The 23,054-nt window shown below is 42.6% G+C and overlaps 1 protein-coding gene across 3 annotated transcripts in view; it reads left to right on the top strand.

Annotated features, from left to right (window-relative positions):
• Positions 1–23,054, top strand: part of CREB1 (cAMP responsive element binding protein 1) — a 1,172,277-nt gene that overhangs the window by 861,364 nt on the left and 287,859 nt on the right. The gene's annotated exons all lie outside the window — the stretch shown is intronic.

The raw sequence follows: 23,054 nt of genomic DNA, 5'->3' as shown, positions 1-23,054 counted from the left end.
GTGCATATGAGTGGGGGTAATCCACATAAAAGTAATTGTGACAATTTATAAGGACTTGGTTAAATAAATGGTCTGGTCGGCCTGTATCATGCTGTCATTTGTTTGATACCTTTTAAGACCCATTTTTAGGGCAGGAATGTCAGCATTTTACAGTGTTGCTGTATTAGTAACTTTACTGCTTGTCTCTGGTCAGTGTCATTTACCCTGGACTTTCATATGGGTCAGGTGAAGAGCAGTATTTGCAACATTGAAGAGCTTTGATTTGATAGTATTTACAGGTGTTTAGTATTGTGAACAAGAGTATAGTAATCACAGCACTTTATGGGGGGTCCTGGCAGAGGCAGCATTCACTTCTCTTCACAGGCCTGCCATAGAGAGAGGTGCTTCCTAAATGCTTTGGGGAAGGAGATTGGAAGTGTTAAATTAATGACTGAAAGTGCACCAGTAGTGTTAACCTGAAATGGTTTTACTTGCTGTTCTTAAAAGAAATGCCTTGAAATTCAAATGTGCCAAAATATTTTATGGTTATTTTCATACCATATTATTCTGTCATTTGGGGAAGGGCAACCAAGCAAAAAAACTGAAAAATCTTACATAAGCAAGACGTCTGGACTTGATCCAGCCAATAGTGTCATCTTTTTGAAATGTATTCTATGTTTGCCAAAAAGAAAAAAAAAATGGTGCTAACATTAAAAGATACATAGTTCCAGTGTCGGTCACTGTTGCATTATAATTATTTGTACATGGGGGATATCTAAAAGCAGAAATTTGTCATTTTTGGCTTTACTTCCAGAGCTGTCAGACATCTACACAGTGGAGCTGTTTTCCTCCCTGTTATTGAAGACCTCAGTGTGGTGTATAGAAAAGGGAGAGCAGTCCTTTTTATATGTTAGGGAAAAAAGTGTGCAGTCATTAGTACGTCATCTCCTTACAGGCAATTTCCAGAAAGCAGTAAGTACTCTGTTTAGAAATGTATTTTATTTCATTTTACATTTGTTTACTGGGATAGTCCATCTGAGTGCAAGACCGTTTTCAGGGGAGGCTCAGGGAGAAAAGCTCCAGAAGTACAATTTACTTTGTAGAAATGTGCAAAATGTAATGTTAATCTTAAAACAGGTCATCAAATATAATGCAAATAGCAAATAAAGTAATATAGGTAAACGTTAATGCAGATATAAATGTATGCAAAAATTTACTGAAAAATCTGCAGTAATAGCTAAGAAAGTCACAGATGCAAAGAGGTAGGGGAAGAGAAGAAATTAAAGGAAGTAAGAGGAAAGTATAAAAATTAGAGTGAGGAGAGAGAAAGTTATCCAGGGGTGATACAAGAACAGAGCCAATTATTGTTTAGATATTCTTTAAGAAGGAGTTTGAATTTGGTGGAAATTGGAGTAATTAGTATATGTTGGGGAATACATTTCCATATTTTTGCGATTTGATTTGCGAATAAGGAGTCTCCGAAAGAGTTGTTGGATATCTTAATATTTAGCAGTATTTTGTTGGTTGAGCGGAAAGCGCAGGTGGTGGTATAAGGTAGAACTAGGTTATTTAGGGTGTGACAGGCATCTGGTTGATGTATGATGTTATGAGCAATTGTGAGTTGGTCAAGTGATAGAAGGTTTGGTAGCTCAAGCCGGTGTAATTGTCTCGGAGCTACACAGTGATTAGTTCGGTTTTGAAGGCCAGCAGCAGATCAGGCTATTTTAGGGTAGCAAACCTCTAATTTGGACAGATCAGGTCTTCTAAGATTAGTGAAAGTAGGAGAGGCATATAATAATGTGGACAGAAGGGGTGTTCTGGCAATGGCCTGTCTAGTGGGAAGGGAAGAGGAAAGCTTTTGACCTATACAGGCAGCCAAGCTTAATATGAACCTTTTTTATGGTAAGGGCTATGCGCTTATCATAGTTTGAGCAATCTATTGTGACACCAAGCAACTTAGCGCTGTCTACTGGTTTAATGATAGTGTCATTAAAGGAGAGTATGTCACTTGGGATAGTGAGATCCATGGATTTTTTTATTGGTGAATATCATTAGTTTTGTCCTGTTAGCATTTTAAAATTTGTCTTTCTTTGAGGAAATGCTCAGTGTTTGAAAAATCATTGTTAGTTTTAGATACGAGTTCAGGGAGGGAGGAGGCTTTACAATTGACAGTGGAATCATCTGCATACTGTACAATAGTAGCTTGTTTGGATGCAGAACTAAGATTGATTGTACAGACAGAAAAGAGTAGAGGGCCAAGAATAGAGCCTTGTGGGACTCCTACAGTAACAGGTATAAGGGTAGAGATTAGCTGTGAAACCAAGTGATGGATAGTGAAAGATGGAGAGATGATAGATCTTGAAGTTTTTGATGGGTACAGTGTCAAATGCTTTTGACATATCCAAGAAAATGGTGGAGACAAGGTTGTTATTTCTGTGGTGGTTAATGTGTCAGTGAAACTTAAGAGCTGTTGTGGTGCTATGTCTTGGCCTAAAACCATATTGAGATATGGAGAGGAAGTTATTTTGTAGTAAATGGGGTAGTAGATGGGTTAGTAGTTGAGAATGTATGCACTTTTCAAGAATTTTGCTAAGGGGGAAGCAGTGGGTCTGTAGTTGGAAAAGTCTGTGGATGAACCACCTTTATGCACAGGAGAAATGTAGGAAATTTTCCAGAGTACTGTAACATATTGTTCAGCAGTGGAGCGATTAACAAGTAAGGAGATTGGGTATGAGAGGGGGAATCAGCTGCAAGTTTAAGAAATTCGCTTGGGAGTTGATAACCGCAACTCTGGTGGGTTTTAGTTGAAGGTTTTTAACATATGTAGTCTGAAAAGGATGAAATGAGACTATATCAGATTGATGGGTAGAAGTTGTGGGGATGAATAGATGGGTATTGTTATTGTTTACTAAGGCCTGAATGGAGTTTATAAAATGCGAGTTGAATTGGGCTGCTATGCTAATGTCAGAATTAAGGATGGTAGGTGAAGGGGAAGAGGTTTGTCCAGGATTTAAGAGTTGTTTAATAGAGTACCAGAATTTCTGAGGTTTGTTTTTATGTTTTTGTTGGATCAGGGTGCAGTAGGATTTTTTTTTATCTAAATGAATATGATTTTGGTTAGGTTTCGTAGTTGGCGAAAGTTATGAAGGGAGGCTTGGTTTTTAGATTCATAGTTTATCCATGCTCTGTCTCTCTGTTTCATGATAAGTTATGGTGTCTTTAGTTACCAATGAGCAAGTTTGGATTTGCAGCAATTTTTTCTAATAGGGGCTAGCATGTTTAGAAAGTTTAAGAATGAGTAGTTGAAGTAGTCAACAGCCTGATCAAGGGGAAGTTGTCTTAAGGGGAACCCGTTGTGATGTTTTATGAGGGTATTAAACGTATCTTAGGAAGTGCTTTTTGGTACAGACATGCTTGTAGATGATGGTTTTAGCTGAGTGAGCTTTGTGTCTAAGTAGGGGGATGATCACTAAGGGAATCTGGGAAGCCGCCAAACTGTGAGCATAAGTTTGGGCGATGAGAGAATCCGGTCTAGTATCGAATGTTTATTATTATGTTTGTCAACCCTTGTAAGTGTGGAGATGAGTTGAGAGAATCCAAAGAGGTTGATATAATTTATTGGATTTTGTAGAGATGCATGTGGACCAGTCAAAGTTAGTCGCCTAAGATGATTATTTCCTGATTGTATGTAGTAGAGACCCAGTTAAGCAGTTTATATTATAAGACTGTTCTTTCCAGGGGTGAGATGTACTGCTGTGAGGATCATGAACTTATTTTAAGATGAAGACATGAGATTAAGATTTCAGAGTCATTAGCTAGTGGAGGGGTAGAATGTAGTTGAAGCAGGTTAAGGTTATTTTTGTGTATGATTGCTAAACCACCACCACTTTTATGTAATCTTATCAGCCCTAAGAATATTATAACCTTGGGGCAGAAATTCATTTTTATTATGGTTCTTTAGTCAAGTTTCAGTAGGAATTGCATTGTCTGGGGACTTTAGTGCCAAGGTTGTTTGACATTCAGGTATTTTGTTTAGAATACTTCTAAGGTTAATGTTTAAGATTAATAAGTCAGATGACATGCATGTAAAGGAGATGAATTTAGCAGAATAGAGATGTTCTTCGTGTTTCACTGTTGCTGTCATTACATTTGGGTTATCTGCCTGCAGGTAGCCCTCAGCCGGCCTGAATACCAGAGTCTTGGATTCCTGCGTCAGATGCTGTCTCTTCTTCCATGACGTCAGGTGTATAAAACATGCAGCCGATGCCAATACATCAGTCTTTCTTGCCACGCGGTGCTCAATGCAGAAGCAGTTCGCAAGTACCAGTCAGCCAACTCCTGAAATTTTCGTTTTCGAGTTTCAGATCCAAAGTCTTCAACTAAGCTAAGTACCCCATTGGGGATCCTTTTTCTTGCTCTAAACCGATGTCAGTAAAAGTTAACAATTGTATTTCTTGTGGAAAGCAAATACCGCATAAAGATTTTCATTTGTACTGCATTCCTTGCTTAGGCCCAGACCACGATGTACCTCACTGTCGGTTTTGTGCCTTATTCAAACTTCAAACTATTCGTCGTCTGTTCATTTTTGCAACTAAATATTTTGGTACTCAGTTCAATTATCTGGAAATGGCTTCAGTAAGCCACCTGGCTACCAACATTCTGAAAAACCCAAAGATAAAGACAGAGACAGACTGCATAGGTCCAAAGCTGCCGACGACGCTTCTCTTAAGCTAGTCGCCAGTTCGCCGGTACTCAGTGAGGCGCTTTCACAGCCCCTCTGATATCCGCTACTTCAGATTTGCAGGCCTCTACTGAGACCCATTCGGAGTCTGGTATGCTGCGAGATGCTTCTTCGACTGTGAAACCTGCAGATGTCTCTACCTTTGATTGGTCTGTTCTGCTGTGCAGGCACTGGCTTCTGAGGGTGTATTCAGGCCTACTGACTTGAATATTAAACCAACGCCATCTTCTTCTTCAAGGCCTAAAACTCGACCAACACCTAGAAAACCGATGCCCAGACCACATGGGCAGGCCTCTATGCCTAAAAAACAAATAAGAATGGCTGAGGACCTTCTTACTCTAATCAGGGGAAGCCACCCTTCTCCCTCTGAGAGACCTAGAACTGATTTTTCCTATGAGGATTCTGATGCAGAGGACTCCATTCCCGCTGCTTCCCCTCTAGAAGATTTCTCTTTTGGGGAAACCTTGCATACTTTAGGGAGCATTTCCACTGGGAAAGCCAGGATTACTCTGACTCCAAAAAGAGGCTTAGGGAATTCTTACTCCTACCTCAACACAGGCCTTTAGCTATCCCTCCTGTACCAGACATTGTAGATGATACCTTCTTGGAATCTAGCCTGGCCCCCTGACACTTTACCTCTGGCTCCCAGAAAACCTGACCAGTATTACAGAGTAGCTGACTCTGACAAGGGAATCCTACTGCGGATCCTGGGACCATTTCACAGGGACCAAAAGGCATTAAGGCTACTACTGCCAAAAACCCTACCCCCTCTGATAAAGATTCCAGGGGCCTGGACAGATTGGGTAAGAAGGTATACACTTCTGCAACTTTGGCCATTAGGGCCTTAAACTACCAGTTTCATATGTTAAAGTATCAGCAGCATATTATTGGATTGCTTAAACAGAAAATTATGTTGATTCCTGACTGTGCTGAAAATAAAGAATTACAGGATTTACTGCATTCTGCTGAACAAGTTGGAAAACATACTTTGCAATGTGGTTTTGATTCATTAGAGGCATATTGCAGGGCTGCTGTCACTGGGTCTGTACTTAGAAGGCATGCTTGGCTTAAGGAGCAATCTTTGCCAGATCATGTTAAAGCAAAATTACTGAATGTTCCCTTAAACCAAGACCGCCTGTTTGGCAACAAAGCCGAAGTACTTAAAAAGATGGAGGAAGAAGCTAAATCTATGCAAACTGTTAAAGATTTCCTACAAGTACAGCCTCACAGATTTTGTAGGCACTGGCCTTCTAAGAATTGGTCCTTTCCTGCCTCTTCCAGGCCTTCAGTCCAAACCCAGAACCAGCAGACCATCCAGGCTTCAGTCTCAAGGTACACGCAGGCCTAAGCAGTGGGGGGGCTCCCACTTCCAAAGCTGGGAGTAGTAAGAAACCCCCCTATGGTAAACTGTCACAATGACTTACCTTTAAACCTTCCAAGCCCTGCTCAACTGACTGTTTCTTAGGGGGAAGATCGCTCTGCATGCAAAAAACTGGGAATTCATTACCCAAGACAAATGGGTTTTAAATATAGTTTCCCAAGGATACAGATTCCACTGCCACTCCATACCAACCCCAAACGGTTGGCCAGACCTACCCCCCAAATCAGTTGGCAGAGGTTCAAAAGCAGGTTTTCTCTCTTCTAAGCATCAGGGCTATTCAACCTGTCCCAGAAGAGGAATGGGAATAAGGTTTTTAATCGACTTTTCCTGGTACCCCGAAAAGACAATTCCTGGTGTCCTATCCTGGACCTGTCTATTCTAAACACTTTTTTTGGTAATACTAAAATTCAAAATGCTAATTTTTCATCAGCTGCTTCCCATGCTAAGCAAAAATGCCTGGTTGGCAAAACTGGATTTAAAGGAAGCCTACCTGCACATCCCATTAAGGGAATCTTGCAGAAGATACCTACGCTTCAGAGCAGGCTCCATGCACTGTCAGATCTCTGCACTGCCCTTTGGCTTATCTACTGCACCCAGGGTATTCACAAAGTGCCTAGCTCCATTCATTGCATTTTGCAGGCAAAGAAATATTCAAATATACCCATACCTGGACGATTGCCTAATTCAGGCAGAAAGCCTGAACATGCTATTAAATCATGTGGCATTTGTAAAGAAATTACTAACTTCTCTGGGGTACACCATAAACGAAAATAAATCCCATCTAGTACCCCGCCAACAAATTGTATTCCTGGGAGCAAGCTTGAATACAACTTCGCAGATGGGCCTACCTTATGCCAGAGAAACAAGTTCATTTGACAGCCTACTTCAAACTACTGGCCACAAAGACCCAGCTATCTGCAGGGAAAATGCTGCAAGCCCTGGGGTTCATGGCCTCTTGCATTCTACTAATTCCATATGCAAGACTGCATATGAGGAAACTTTAATGGTATCTAAAAAGCCTATGGTGTCAGCATTCTCAGGACGTACAATCAATGATTCCTATCATCCCTTGCTTAAAGACAGAGTTCCTTTGGTGGGCAGAAAAGGCCTGCCACCACAAGGGACTGCCATTCACTCTACTCCCAGCCACCCAAACCCTAACAGATGCATCAGACTATGCATGGGGGGCTCACTTGGCAGGGCAGTGCATTCAGGGCAAATGGAACCAGAGTCAAATGCACCTGCATATCAATCAAAGAAATGTTAGCTGTACAGAATGCTCTGACAGCCTTCAAGGACCACATTCTTCCAAGACAATTATTGGTAAAGACCGACAACACCACTGTTATGTGGTACATAAACAAGCAGGGGGAACCCACTCATACCCTCTCTGCAGACTAGCCATGGCTCTGTGGAACACAGCCTTTTGCTACCAAGTGCACCTACTAGCTCAATTCCTGCCAGGCAAGCTAAATAAACTGGCAGACGACCTAAGCAGAAATCCCATGGACCCACACGAGTGGAAATTGGAACCAAAGATATTCAACATTTTGAGAAACAAGTGGGGGGGCCCAGAGATAGAACTGTTTGCCTCCCCTCAGAACTACCAGTTGGACAAATTCTGCACAAGGACTCCCCACAGACGAGCTTGGAAAGTGGATGCCCTGTCCTTCACATGGAAAGTTTATGCCTTTCCCCCTCTCCAAAGTGCTACTAAAGGTCAAACAGGACAAGCCAAGGGCGATACTTATTGCACCAGACTGGTACTCCCTCCTGCGCAGTGTGTCACTTTTGGTACCATGGCACCTGCCTCAGACCCCTGCCCTGCTGTCCCAGCAGGAGGACCAGATTCTGCACCCACAGCTTTAAACCCTGAACCTTGCAGCCTGGCTAATTACTTGATCCCTCTGTTACCATCCATCAGTAAGCAAGTGATGGATGTTATTCTGGAGGCAAGGAGGCCTAGTACTAGAAAATCCTATGCTGAAAAACAGAAAATATTCTGTTCCTGGAGCCAAAATCAGGAGATGGACACAACAGTGCCCAATTTACCATACATTCTTCAATACTTAACTGAGATGCTTCACAAGGGCCTTTCCTTTTCTTCCATCAAAATTCATGTCTCTGCCATTTCAGCTCATTATAATACAGAGCCACCCTTCTTCGGTCATACACTGCTGAAGCAATTCCTCAGAGGGGCCAAAAACTTGGCCACCCAGGAGAGCCCCTACTCTAGCCTGGGACCTTAACTTTGCATTGGAAAAGCCCACTCTACCTCCCTTTGAGCCAGCTGCAAATGCAGAGTTGAAATTCCTTTCTTGGAAAACAGCCTTCCTTCTAGTCATCACTATAGCAAGAAGGGTGTCTGAATTACAGGCCCTCATGGCAGTGCAGCCTCTTTCATCATCTTTCATGCGGACAGGGTGTCCCTCAGGACCAAATCCCTCCTTTATGCCCAAGGTGGTATCCAGTGTGGCCCTTAATCAGTCCATTCATTTGCCAACCTTCTTTTCTAATCCACAGAACATAGGGGAACGAATACTGCACTCCTTGGACGTGCACAGACAACTTAGATTTTACTTGGACAGGACAAAGCCTCTCAGGAAATCTGAACAGCTGCTGGTTGCATTTGCTGCAGAGGGGAAGGCCATTTCAAAGCAAACCGTTTCTACGTGGATAAGCCACTGCATTCATTTCTGCTGTAAGCACCATAAAAAACCTACCCCACAGGGGATAAGTCCACATTCCAGTAGGGCTGCATCTACCTCTACAGCCTTTCTCAGAGGTGGCCCTACCAGGGACATCCTAGAAGCTGCTACCTGGAGTTCTGTACATACCTTCGCCAAGCATTACCACTTGCCAATTTTTTTCAAAATCCAGAGCTGGTTTTGCCACTTCAGTCTTGCAGGGCCTTATAGCTGGTCCTAATGCTGTCTAATTGCCTCCTCCCTTCCTTAGCTTTCGGAATCTACCCAAATGTAATGACTGCAACAGTGAAACACGAAGAACATAGTACAGTTGTGTACACTTACCATAAATGTAGATGTTCAAGTGTATTCACTGTTGCAGACCTGGTTACCCTCCCTCCAGCCCCCTGACTTCTCTTGGCTCTACCTTTCCTTTTTGTTTGGTGTATTTAAGCATGTTCATCATGTTACACTGCTGCAGTCATTACACTTAGGTTATCCTGCTGTCAGGCGGTCCCGCAGTTGGCCATAGTTCCAAAGTCTTGGTCCGGCGTCGGTTGCTGTCGCCTCCTCCCTGACGTCAATGCGACAGGGGTATATAAGATGCAGCCAACGCCATTTTCTTCAGTCTTTCTTGCCGCGTGGTGCCCGAAGCTAAAGCAGTTTGCAAGTGCTGGTCGGCCGTCTCCTGAGATTTTCATTCCGATTCCAGAACCGGAGTCTTCTACAAAGCTAAGTACCCCGTTGGGGAAACTTTTTCTTGCCTCAGATCGATGTCATTAAAAGTTAATAACTGTATTTCTTGTGGGAAGCAAATACCTCATAAGGATTTCCATTCCTATTGTATCCCATCCCTATGCCCTGACCACGATGTTACTGGTTGTCGGTTTTGTGCTAGGTTTAACAAGCGCACTATTAAACGTCAGTTTGATTTTGCCCGACATTATTTTGGTAGATAATTCAATTATAATTATAAGAACTGGCGACGACCGGAATACACAAAAAGCGCAAAGACAAGGATAGGCATCCGAGGCCCAAAACTGACGACGAAGCCTCTTCTAGGCCAGTCACCGGTTCTCCGGTTTGCAGCGAAGCGCCATTGCAGCCCCTGATGACCGCTTCTGTAGAACCACAAGCCACCTCTGACTCCCACGTGGAAATGGCTGGGCCTTCGGACACGCAAGCTCTTCAGCCTACCACGACTAACCTTTCAGAGGGATCCGGAGTAGCTGAGCAACCCACAGCTACAGAGGGTGACTTCAGACCTACTCAGTTGAGCATTAAACCCTCAGCTAAGTCTAAACCTCCTTTAAAGTCAAAGAAACAAATACAGCATTCTCCAGGACAGACCTCCATGCCTAAGAACCAAATGCTCAAAATGGCCGAAGACCTAATTACTCTGATCAGGGGGTCCCATTCCCCTTCTGATAAAAGGCCTAGACAGGATGCAGACTATGACTCATCCGACCAGGTGTCCATCTCTTCTGATTCATCCTCAGACGTAGGATACTCTTTACCCCCTTATGAGGATTCTGATGCTGAGGAATCAATTCCATCAGCCTCACCACTTGAGGACTACTCTTTTCGGGAAACCCTACATACCATGAGGGAGCATTTCCACTGGGAAGGTCAGGATTACTCAGAATCCAAGAAAAGGCTCAGAGACTTCCTTTTATTACCTCAACACAGACCCCTTGCTATTTTGCCAGTGTTGGATATTGTGGATGATGATTATACTGAATCCAGCTTAAATCCTGATTCCTTACCTCCAGCCCCTGTTAAACCTGACAGATACTACAGAGTCCCTGACTCACATAAATTTCTGTATAAAAGCCCTGTCGCTGACCCTGAAATTATTTCTCAGGAACCCAAAGGAGTTAAGGCCTCATCAGCCAAGAATCCAGTTCCCTCGGACAGAGATTCCAGAGCATTAGACAGATGGGGAAAGAAAGTATATACGTCTGCAACTTTAGCAATGAGAGCCTTAAATTGCCAGTTTCACATGCTAAAATATCAGCAATTTTTACTGTCTCAGTTAAAACAAAAAATGCTTCCAGAATCAGATCCTCCTAATTTTAAAGAAATGCAGGATTTATTGCATGCAGCTGAACAAGTGGGAAAGCATACTTTGCAATGTGGTTTTGATTCTCTAGAGGCCTCCTGCAGATAAGCAGTTACAGGCTCTGTCATTAGAAGACATGCTTGGTTAAAAGAACATACGTTACCAGATCATGTTAAAGTAAAATTATTGGATGCACCTTTGCAGCAGGATGTGTTATTTGGAGTTAAGGCAGAAGAGGTATTAAAGAAAATGGAGGATAAGGCAAAATCTATGCAAACCGTGAATGATTTCTTACAGGTTCAGCCTCCTAGATTTAGCAGAAACTGGCCAACTAATAATTGGTCCTTTCCAATTACAGACAGACCTCAACGAGGAAGATAAGACGTCCAAGAGGTAGAGGTCAAACACAAGGTCCTTACAGGCCTCGACAGTGGGTTGCATCAGGCCAGAAAGAAGGGGAAGACAGGCCACAACATATAAAAAACACCTCCAATGACTTCCCACTACAGCTGACAAACAAATCTTACTTGGCAGCCCCCTTGGGAGGAAAACTGGCACTCTTCTACCACAATTGGCAAATGATCACCAAAGACAAATGGGTTCTCAGCATTGTATTTCAAGGGTACAGGTTCCACTTTCACACTCTGCCAAGGTTAAAAAGAATGCCAAATCTGCCACCAAATCAATGGGCAGAGGCTCAAAAACAAATTACAGCACTCATGGATGAGAGAGCTATTCAAAGGGTACCACCACAGGAGCAAGGACAATGATTTTACTCAAAACTCTTTCTGGTACCCAGAAAGGACAAAGCCTGGAGGCCCATTCTGGATCTTTCATCTCTAAACACTTACCTGGATGTTCCGAAATTCAAAATGTTGACATTACAGCAGCTTCTTCCCATGCTGGGCAAGAAAGCTTGGCTCATGACTTTGGACCTCAGAGTCATACCTGCATGTCCCTATCGGACAAAATTGCAGAAGATACCTCAGATTCATAGCTGGTTCAATGCACTACCAATTCTCTGCACTGCCCTTTGGCTTATCTACTGTGCCCAGGGTTTTCACAAAGTGCCTGGCACCAGTAATTGCATTTTGCAGACGGAAAGGAATTCAAATTTATCCGTACCTGGACGACTGCCAAGCAGAGAGCAAGGACATTCTTCTAAAGCATCTGGCATTTGTAAAAAAGTTATTTAAGTTGCCTGGGGTACACAGTAAACGAAAAGAAATCAAAACTAGTGCCCTCACAAGAGATTATATTCCTGGGTGCCAGCTTGAACACAACGGCCCAGATGGCTTATCTCACGCCAGACAAACAAGGACAACTGATACAATACTTTCAATTGATGGCAACAAAGACCCAGCTCCCTGCAAGAAAAATTCTACAGGCCTTGGGTTACATGGCATCCTGCATACTACTAATTCCATATGCCAGACTGCATATGAGGAAACTACAATGGTACCTAAAGAACGTATGGTCTCAACACTGTCAAAGTTTGGAAACAGTTATACCACTAATCCCTTGCCTTCAACAGGAGTTTCAATGGTGGGCTCAAGCCTGTCACCTCAACAAGGGACAGCCTTTTACACAACCCACAGCCAGGCAAACACTGACAACAGATGCATCGGATTGCACCTGGGGAGCACACATGGCAGGCAAATGTATTCAGGGCACTTGGACCGCAGAACAAAGGCATCTTCACATCAATCAAAAAGTGATGCTAGCTGTACAAAATGCGATTACAGCTTTCAAGGACCTGCTGCATCCAGGACAACTACTACTAAAGACAGACAACACCACAGTTATGTGGTACATAAACAAGCAAGGGGGCACTCACTCCTACCCCCTATGCAGACAAGCTATGACCTTATGGAACACAGCTATAAACCTTCAAGTTCATCTGCAAGCGCAATTCCTGCCAGGAGAGAAAAACACACTGGCAGATGACTTGAGCAGAAACATCATGGATCCCCACGAATGCGAGTTGAATCCACAAATATTCAGAATGTTAACACAGAAATGGTGGAGCCCGGACATAGATCTGTTTGCATCCCCAATAAACTGCCAGCTACACAAATTCTGCACAAGGAGTTACCATCCACAAGCATGGAAAGTGGATGCCCTCTCATTCAGCTGGAAGAACTTACAAGTATACGCTTTCCCACCACTACCTCTCCTGCCAAAGGTACTCAAAAAAGCCAGGCAGGAAGAGCCAAAGATGATCCTGATTGCACCAGTCTGGCCACGCCAGCACTGGTACCCAATCTTAAGGAGCTTAGCACAAGAACCACCATGGATTTTGCCTCAAATCCCACATCTGCTGACTCAGCACAACAAACAAATACATAGCCAGCTAAAGACCTTAAACCTAGCTGCATGGAAGATTCCTTAGTCAAGCAAGCAATGCCTCTCTCCAAAGCTGTTATGGATGTCATTCTGGAGGCCAAAAGGCCTAGTACCAGGAAAGCCTATTCGGATAAATGGAAGAGATTCTGTGCCTGGAACCAAGCTCACAGCCTTGACCCTCTTGTCCCAAACATTCCTCAGATACTACAATACTTAGCTGAGATGCTGGACAAAAGGACTCTCCTTCTCATCCATCAAGATCCACGCCTCTGCCATCTCTGCTCATTACAACACGGATCCACCAATTTTCTCTCATACTCTGTTAAAACAGTACCTCAGAGGGGCTAAAAACATAAGATCGCCCCGTAGAGCACCTACTCCAACTTGAGACCTCAACTTTGTTATGGAGAAGCTAACTTTACCTCCTTTTGAGCCAGCCAACACTTTAGAATTAAAATATATCTCTTGGAAAACTGCTCTGCTCCTGGCAATGACATCAGCATGAAGAGTTTCAGAATTACAGGCACTAATGGCAGTGGAACCTTTCCTCATTTTCCACCAGGACAGGGTGTCTTTACAAACTAACCCTACTTTTATGCCAAAGGTGGTATCCAATGTGGCTCTAAACCAAACTATTCACCTGCCAACTTTTTATCCTAATCCACAGAATAAAGGAGAGAGACTTCTGCACTCTTTGGACATTCACAGGCAGTTACGCTTCTACTTGGACAAAACCAAAGCTTTCAGAAAATCTGAGCAATTATTGGTAGCATATGCTGCAGGAGCACAGGTAAAGCCACTTCAAAACAGACTATTTCAAAATGGATAGGACATTGTATATGTTTCTGCTACACATACCATGGAAAACCTGTACCTAGCAGCGTTAGATGTCACTCCACCAGGGCAACAGCCACTTCAACTGCCTACCTCAGGGGAGTACCTACCAAGGATATTTTGGAAGCAGCAACTTGGAGTTCTGTACACACCTTCACCAAGCATTGCCATCTGCCTCTATATTCTAAATCCAGAGCTGGCTTTGCCACTGCAGTGTTGCAGGGCCTTATAGCCACCCCAAATGCCTTATAGGACCAGCCAACCTTCCTCAGCTTTGGGATTCTACCCAAGTGTAATGACTGCAGCAGTGTAACACGATGAACATAGTACAGTTTTGTACCTACCATAAATGTAGATGTTCGAGTGTAGACACTGCTGCAGTCCAGGTTACCCTCCCTCCTTCCCCTCTTACTGGCTGGTACGTACCTATGTCTTCTACCCTTACTACCTGTGGGGAATATTTGCTGGTAGCTGTAAGTTGTTTTTTGCTTTTTTTATGTATGTTTTATTAGCAATTGGAATTGCCTACATCTTTAGAGGCACCTGACATCTGGGGCAAGAAAAACTGAAGAAAATGGCGTCGACTGCATCTTATATACCTCTGTCGCACTGACGTCAGGGAGGAGGCGACAGCAACCGACGTCGGACTAAGACTTTGGAACTCTGGCCGACGGCAGGATAACCCAAGTGTAATGACTGCAGCAGTGTCTACACTCGAATATCTACATTTATGGTAGGTACAAAACTGTACTTTTCTGGTGTATTTGCTTTTTGATGGAGGTGTACCTTAACATATAATTGCTTCCCATTGTGGGTGCACCTGACATCTGGGGCAAGAAAAACTGATGTAATGGCGTCAGCTGCATGTTTTATACCCCTGACAACCAGACGTCATGGAAGAGGAGATGGCATCTGATGCAGGAATACAAGACTCGGGTATTCAGGCCGGCTGAGGGCTACCTGCAAGCAGATAACCCAAATGTAATGACTTCAACAGTGAATACATTCGAACATCTACATTTATGGTAAGTGTACACAACTGTACTTTATGTTGTGAGAGGGGTGTTCAAAAGTAAGGGTTAGGTCCAGGATTAGGATGAATGTCACCACTAAGATGAAGTAGATAGGAATTTTTCAAGAAGTAGTGTGAGGGCTTGATGATGAGCTGATAGTACTTGCGCAGGATATGTGAGGGTATTTGATTTGAAGGGTATTTTAGTGTATAAAATTGGATAGGTGTGTTATAGAACAGTTGATATATGCAGATGTAGATAGGTAAGATGTAAAAGGGTATACAGGAGTAGTTGGTGCGATTGTATATTGGACTTGGAGATGGTGAAAGGAGGTAGGGTGATGAGTAGTTGTAAGGTGATGAGAAATACAAGGAGTAGCAGCATATTAGAAAGTGAGGGGTTAGAAGAGAAAAGAGAGGTGAGTGATGAATATTAAGGCAGAGTGAGTGAGGAGATAATAAGGATAGAAGAGCATGAAATAGATTTAGGAAAGTAGGATAGATGAGGGATAATATTGCTTTTGGATGTGAAAAGTCGAGTAAGCAGAGGGCGTGGCTGTAGAAGTATAAATCAGAGGAAAGTGGGGTTGGGTAGGAATGGGGAGTAGGGCAGAGGAAAGTGGGGTTGGGTAGGAATGGGGAGTAGGGCAGAGGAAAGTGGGGTTGGGTAGGAATGGGTAGTAGGATAGGGGAGCGGAGTGAGCCCATAGTGAGTTGCACCCCCCCCCCCCCAACAGACGCGAGAAAGCAACAGAAAAAGACAAAGCCATCTCCAACAGTGGGAAAGGTAGGAGAATAATGGTCTAGGAATTAAAGTGGCAGATGTAGGGAGAGAAGCACGTACATAAAACTTAAAAGGAAGAAAGGGCCTAATCAAGGATGTAGATAAATCTAAGACACTGAGTGAGAAAGAGAAAAAAAGAAAAAAAAAATCACAAATAGGAAATGAGTATAGGAAGAAAAGTTAGTTAGTGCAAAGATTGAGTGCTAATGTATTCTATGTCTGTAAAACTGGTCAAATGGAAAATAGAATCACCAGGGGCAGGGGACAGAATAATGTAAAAGGAGAATAGGTAAACGAGAATCCCTGGTAACATGCTCCCAGAATCTAAACACGTGTACAAAAAATTCCAGTAGAAAATTCTAAACGTAGATGTAATAGCAACCGCAGTATTAAGGTTTCCCATTGTGCATATGAAGGAACCAGGTTGCTGCAGATTGTGGCTGGTAAAGTCACAGAAAGTGAACTACAAAGCTGTAAATCTTGGGAGAGTGTAAAATAGCAGCTAGTTGATTAAGGACTCCGTTAATGTAAATGAAGGATGAAGGACTGGGATCACTTGGAAATGTAGTTGTCAAATGCCACTAGAGGGGAACTTGAGCTGCAGAGCTTATGGAATTGGTGGGATGCTCAGTACCAGAGTCAGAAATTTTTTGAATTTCTAATCTGTATGTCAGTTAATTAGGTACTTGAGTATTAACACAACCAGGAGGCAAAACTGTCATAATTCGGGTATTTACAGTGACCATCATGGCAGGCAGATGTAGATGTATGTGTGTATATGTTTATAGATGAATGCATACATATATGCTATATGTCAGTGGTCATCAGTTACACACACTCTGCCTCAAGTTCAAAACATGCTCACTTCTCTAAATGTTCCCCCTTAAACATTAAAGGAAGATGGATCCTGTACAAGTTTTGCCCTGTACAGCAATTAAAGTAGGTTGTCTTACTATGCTTATCGTAGGCATCAGTTTTAAACAGCTGCAGACATTTATTTGTTGTCCCAATAAGCCTACTTTTTCTTAAAGCTGTTAGAGGGGGGGGGGGGGAGGCCTCCGCACAACTGTTCGGTGAGTAACATATTTCGGATATCTGTATCCTTACTACAGGTGTTCCACATTCGCATACTCACACCACGTGCACACAAATTTCTACACACCTTCGAAATAAGGACGACACCCCCATACAGATTTTGGCCGGCAATCTGAAAAAACAAAAAAACATGCATGTGAAGGGAAACAAGCACTCTCCAGTATTAACTTAAAGTGCACAACAGTATTATTGCAACCTGTAAATAGATACGTGTGACCATATTTCCTGTTAAGTGATACTTGTACAGTGACATTGACACATCACATACATCACATGAGTATTATTTTCTGTATTTCAGCAAGTTAACAAGTAAGCCACGGTGGTGGAGCGGTAGCATTGTCGCCTCACAGCAAGAGGTTCTTCTGTTCGATTGTCAGCTGGAGTGCCTTCTGTGTGGAGTCTGCATGTCCTCCCTGCGGTCGAGTGGCATTCGAAAGACATGCGTGAGTGGATGTGTCTTTGTTGAAGGTTAGACGTCAGGCTGGCAACTTGGCAGCGTAAAATTCTACTGCCAAACATTAGCGGACCGGAGTTCCGCTGTGGAGACCCCTAACCGGGAAAAGCCGAAAGAAAGAAGAAGTTGCATACTACTAAAAAATGGACTCTTGACATGTTTTTAGTACATTGGCATTATTTAGCGAATTATGAAACATTTCGCTCCTTGTTGCAATAATACACAAATACCATTAATTACTGTATTTTGAAGCTGTTGCTCAACTTATGTTGAAAGATTTTTTTTCCAAGGCCCAGTACATCCGTAGAAAAGAACAACTAGAACACCTGTGAGAAAAAGAGTTCCATAAAGGGTTATCTTTGTTATTTTACCCATCTTAGAGAAAGTAATCAGATTCCCCCTACAGTATTGCAGAACTTTCAGAAGGAAAACCTTACACCATCTTTTAAAATATCGGTGCCTTCTAAGAGCTTAATTTTAGTGGTATCTGTCCCCAGCTGTAAAAATGTCTATTGGCAAGAAAAGCTGTGCCACAAAGCTGGGAAGAAAAAAAAGCACTAAACCCTCTGCAGGATAGGGAGTTTGTAGCTGTTGCTACCCCACCAGTTGCATGTGGGCTTGGGGCATCCTTCTTGGAGAGGTACATTTTAGTCCAATTCGGACCAAATGCAAACAATTCTGTGTCACTGTCTGTCTTAGGCCCTTCAGAGACTGGCAGTGGACCCATGTGAGACAGACCTCAGAGATTGAAAAGAGCCAATACCCAGTCCAGAGTGGGAGGGGTGGACACTAGTCAGTCATTCTAAACTACTTTACGTCTGCTGGAGTGTTTACCTTTACAGGTCATTCTTTGCTGTTCTTATTGAGCAGATTCCTGTCAAGACTCCTTATGTCTCAGTGTAGAGAACTCCTGGGTTTACCCACAAAGGCCCAACATTCTTGATTTCACAGGAATCCGCAACTGATCAGTGGATATCTAACACACTTGCTTTTGTCCATCTTCATTACAAGAGATTCACTGAAGATGTGCTCACTTGGCAGAGGGACTTTCTTTCCCTTGCGGCCAAGCCCTGTATCTCTGCCATTTCCCACTGTCTAGAAGAGCAACAGGATTTTACCCTCTTGAGACATCCAGCTGTGACCTTGATGGCAACAGACAGTTTATTTGATCTGTTCTGTACTTTAATTTTGTACTTTAATTTATGATATGTATGAAGATGATACAACATCTTGGATTATCCAGTCCATCCACTTCACTTGATAGGACTGTCTTGCTGCTAGGCACCAGCATGACAAACAGTTTCCTCGCATAGCTTGTTCTCCTGCCCTGCCTCCCACAGTACGCAAAGCAAAAAGAGGGAGGGAGAGAGAGAGAGAGATAAATGTTGTAAGAGGATAGTGGGCAGGGAAGAGTGTACGTATTTACAAGAAGCAGATGCATAACGGTAACCAGTAGAGTAGTAGTGTAAATGGGGTGATGTGAGGAAATTAACCTAGTGCAGAGTAGTGTTTGAGTGAAATGTCCTGCATTCTGGTATTTGTGTTTGAATTGTTCAGATACTTTTTTGCATTTGGGCCCAAATTTTGTAATTACTACACTTTGTGAGATAGTGAGGAAAGGACTGGCACAGTATTGCATCACATACAGAGAAGCTAGAGTCTGAATAAAGTAGTGTAGTGGGGGGGGGGTCTGGTCATCTACTGTTGTACCATATGTCTGAAGTGTTGGGTTAGGGTGCTGGTGAAAAGTTTCATTGCAAGTGGAGAAGGGGCATCTCGGTGGAGTAATTTGAAGAACTGGGAGCCTAGAAGTTGGACATGGTGTGTTCTGGGAGCCAGTTTGCCTTGGATAAAGTGAGATAGTAGTGTTAAAGATCAGAAGGGATTATTAAATATTTTCAGTAGTGTTGATGTATTTTGTTAGAGTAGGTGGCTAACAATGGTAAGCCATGCTCAATTTATGTGAACAGAACACCTTTCCCAATGGCTGCTGCAGCTAGTGTTGAAAGGAACTGATAAATTTCTGTGCCCAGAAAAGGCTGGGATTGAGTTTACATGTATATTTCTAATATGGTCCTGAAAGTTAGGAAATCGGTTGAGCCTGATGTCTAGTATCTGAATGAAGGTGTATTTTTGATAAGGTGGTAGTGCTGGTCAAAAAGGTTGAGAGAGCTGGGAAAGTTGGGCGTAGCTTTGGTTTTGGAGGGTTAGGGAGAACCTTTTTGGAGGTGAGCCATTGGTTTAGTTCCAGAATCTGTTGTAGTGGGTTGGATCTGTGGATAACCTTGTCATGAGCATATAGAAGGAATTGTAAGTAGGGTAGGTCAAGGGGCAGCTTATTTATAAAAATGGAAGAGAGTACAGGAGCGAGTTTTGATCCCAGTGGTACTCATAAATGGGTGTAGTCAGTATGTGACAGAGAAGAGCCAATCTTAACAGTGTAGGATCTGTTATCCAGAATGTTTAATAACTATGCAGCAGCATCACTGATTCCAATATGTAGGAGTTGATCTAATATTGAATGGTCCACCATGTCAAAGATTCTTGTCAGGTCAGTGAAGATACCACCATTAAGATTTTCTTTATCTATGTTAGTGAGTTTGTCATCAGAATCCAGAGTGCAATCAGTGTACTCCTATCTACCCAAAAGCTGTGTGTATAGGAGAGCAGATGACATTTTCTCGGGTATGAGGTAAGCTGGGTACAAATTTATTTTATAATAAACCACAGTATAAGCTAAAATAAAATGTTTAAAAAAAAGTGGCGACCGTTAAAAAAAAAAAAAAAAAAAAAACTTCAGTCAACATTTTCTATAAAAAAATTATTTTACCAAGGGTGTCTAGTAGTGGCTGGTGGAAAAGGGTTTTGGAATTTTAGGGATAGGTCTGACAGTCTGATTTCCAGATTGTGAGCACTGTGTTAGTTGTGGGGCTAAGGTTAAAGATTAAGTTTTTTGGGGGGGTAGGGTGAGTAACAATGTAGTCTCTTCAGTGAGAGAGACCAAGAGCACAGGTTGTGTGGTCCAGAGAGAGAGAGTCATGTGGGATCTGTTTAAGTAATGGAGTAATTTGCCTGGCATTGAGTCTGGTAAATTAGAATGGGGGAAGGTATTCAAGAAGGAAAGGAAGGAACATTGTGCATGGGTGGAAGGTTGAACATATTCAGAAAGTCAGAAGGTGTGATGATGCCAGTATGACGGGTAATGTCCTTGTGAGAAAAGCTCCTTTGGATATGTTCTCCCAGAGATGATGATCACTTTGTGTCAGAATTGTCAGTCTGTGTAAGTGTGGTTTGGATGTATTTGAGGTAATTGGCTTTGTGCCTGTGGATTGCTATATTGGAGTTTTTCTGTTAGTTGGTGTAGTGTTATCTATTTTTGGTACAGGGATGTTATTTCCCGGCTTCATCTCAGACCTGCATTAAGGTTTTCATTTCTTTGTTGAGCTGTTCATTATTTATATGTTTAAGTAGTCTGGAGACTGTAGGAGCATTCTGAAGAAGTGTGAACTGATTTAGTGGCAGTGTTGGGGCCAGTCATGGTAATCAGTCCATGAGTTGAACTTGCAGTCTTGAAAGTTTGTGGTGAGACTTTGTGAAGGAAACTATCTTGGGGGGAGGGCTTGATTTTTAAGTTTTGTATGTGGGATGTTGTAGGGCAGTTGTCACTGAAGGTCATTGGGTAGAAACAGAGGAAATGTTGGAAGGATATGAAGGTTATAATGAGGTCCAGAAGTGAGTTGTTTTTAGGTCCGGTCTAGTTGGCATAGTTTCAGGTTTTCAAGAAGTTCAGATATGTCATACTTGATGGGACCACGAAAGTTCAGGTTAATGTTTCCAAGGATAATTGTGTTTTGTTAGGAATTGACACAGCTAGAATTTTTATGCAGAGGAGCTTTGAGTTTTATGATTATGACATGGGGTGGAAGGCAAGCAAGTGTAGTATATAGGGGGAAGACTATTTTTATGTGGAGTTAAGTCAGTGTCCGTTTTGGATGATGGCAAGTCGAGATTGGCCTAGGTGACTACAGAAAAGTTGAGGTAGGTTTGTGTAGGAGCATTACACCACAACCACCATTCCTTGTTCCAGGGCAAGTGTCAAACATGCAGTTGTAATCTGCAGAAAAAATGATGAATTTGGATGTGATCTTTTTGAACAATGATTCTGTAATAGATTTTTGCATCAAGATAGTAAGAGGCTAGAAAGATGCTCATGTGATCTGGCTTATGTATACTTTTGACTTTGTCTAGTGAGTGCACGGATGTAATCATCCCTTAAATCTTCCTGTTAGACTCTCTTCCTTGCATCTTCCCATTGTCCTGTAAATACCTTTCATAGTTCAGAAGAAAAAACTTGTAGCTGCCATCAAGTTAACTGCCTGGAGGATTGGGTTTTGCCACCTAGGACTGCATCTTATCACAAGGAGGTACTCTCCAGAAGAGAAGCAAGAAACCCCAATACTAGGAAATCATACCTGGCAAAATGGAAAAGATTTTCTGCCTAGTGTCACAGCAATGATACTAACCCTGCTCAACCAGACATCAGCTCAGTCTTGCAATACCTGTGAGGCCTCTTTACACTAGGCTTTTCCTATTTCAGCATTAAGGTACATGCATCTGCAATGTCAGCTTGCCTGTGCAGTGCTCCACCTATCTTCTCATACCGCCATGTGAAACTTTTTCAGAACAAGGTGATTCACTTGAGGCCACCCAGAAGGAACCCCATTTTGCCATGGGATACAAGTTATGTATTAGAAAAAATAGCTTTGCCTTCCTTTGAACCTGTTGTCACTGCCTCTCTAAAAGATCACCTTCCTTATACCTGTATCTTCAGCTAGGAGAGTTTCTCAGCTACAACCCTCATATTCAAGGATTATTATTATTATTTTTTTTAACTGTCTTCCATAGGAATAGGGTCACCCTGAGAACAAAACCAACCTCTGTGCTTACACTGGTATCAGAACACTTGCTTTAAACAAGTCTATCTACCAGTCTTCTACTAAAATCCACAGAACAGGGCAGAGCAAATTCTGCACTCCTGGATGTGGACAGGCTTGCTGGACTGGGTAAACCTGTCTGCAAACAAACTATCTTTAAATGAATAGCTAACTGCGTTAAATTCTGTTACTCACACCATGAAAATGATTTACGTGAGCATATTAAAGCCTGCTCCACCAGACATGGGGTGACTACCACTACTTTCCTCAGTGTTCCCACCCAGGCTATCCTAGAAGCAGCCACATGGAACTCTTTGTACACCTTCACGCAATACTGTAAAACAGGCAATGTCTCCAGTGCTAGGGCAGGTTTTGCTTTTTCCATCCTGCAAAGTCGTTTCCTAAGGTCATGCAGGTAAAACACCACACAATTTTTTAGCTTTGGGAGTCCTCCTAAGAATCAGTACTGCAATAGTGACTAGAAAGAATGTAGTACAGTTGTGTTCTACTTAATGGTAGATGTTCGAGTAGAGCAATGTAATAGTACACTCCCACCCTCCAGACCCTCTTATCTGCTGACAACTTGTCTCTCTGTCTCTTGTTTTTCTGCAGGTTATACTCGTCTCTCCATCATCCCTTCTTTGCCTTTTATATTTTCCTTCCTTTTCACTTAACTCCAGACAACTGACAAGGTTGTGCTGTCCTCAGGCCTCAGACTGCTCATTCACCACTTAGAAAAACCTGA

This window comes from Protopterus annectens, chromosome 2.part0 (assembly GCF_019279795.1).
Source record: "Protopterus annectens isolate FY-2018-M chromosome 2.part0, PAN1.0, whole genome shotgun sequence".
Lineage (NCBI taxonomy): Eukaryota > Metazoa > Chordata > Ceratodontiformes > Protopteridae > Protopterus > Protopterus annectens.
Note: the sequence above shows the minus strand (reverse complement) of the source record. Positions and strands in the feature narration are given on the sequence as shown.